Source organism: Eschrichtius robustus, chromosome X (assembly GCF_028021215.1).
Source record: "Eschrichtius robustus isolate mEscRob2 chromosome X, mEscRob2.pri, whole genome shotgun sequence".
Taxonomy (NCBI): domain Eukaryota; kingdom Metazoa; phylum Chordata; class Mammalia; order Artiodactyla; family Eschrichtiidae; genus Eschrichtius; species Eschrichtius robustus.
The window spans coordinates 94,588,837-94,589,762 of NC_090845.1; positions in this window are offsets into that span (position 1 = coordinate 94,588,837).

A 926-nucleotide genomic window follows, 5' to 3' on the forward strand; every position below is an offset into this window, starting at 1 on the left:
TAGAGGCCTTTCCGGTCTAGAAGAAGCAGAGAGAGCTTACAAGTTGCACTGCTTGAACTTTTGTTATAGGGAAGTAAATATCACAAGTAGGAAAGAACATTGTGAATTGTCTGCTAGTGCCCTTTGTCTGATTCTACTATGTTGTGCGTTTCTTTCTTATTGAAATATAACAGCTAGTTTAGGGATATTTTTGTTTACCCAATCATATACATTGAAAAGCATTTCTAAGTTTGTGGTTGATTTTCGACTGTGGCTTATTGTGATATTACGATTGATTTTTTTTTTTTCAATTTCGGTTTGGTCAGATTTTGTTGGGGGATTTTTCTCTAGAAATAACCTAAGGAAGGAAGTATTAGGAGACCTGAATGAAAGAAGAGACATACTGTATTGTGTTCCAGGTTCAGATTCAAAACTGTAAAGAATTAATTCTCCCTAAAATAAAGTTATTAATCCACTACAATCGCAATCAAGGCACTTAGCATACATTTTAGTGAAGCTTGACTAACAGGTCTTAAATTTACCAGAGATAAAGTATGAGAGATAGCCTGAAAAAAATATGTAAGGATTATTTTACCTGCATCTTTATTATATGAAAAAGAGATTTGCTACCTCCTTTTCTTCTTTCAGGAAATCACAGACCCTAGGGGTTTAAAAGAAAATTGAACGGACATATGTTTCCATTACACGTTAAAGTTCTTTAAAATGAACATTTCTTTCCTTTAACTGTATTTCGGTTCAACTTGGAGGTTCTCCTCCTTCTAAACGAGGGAAGGACCTCCTGCTTTCCCCATCACAGGGAGGGGGCGGAGCATCCCCTAGAAGCTTGGAAGTGAGCCGGCCCTGGCCAGTCTTGGGGGAGGAGCCGCATTACATACAGACTTCGGAAGCCTCCGCCGAAGAGAGAAGAGAAGAAGCTTGGAGGTAAT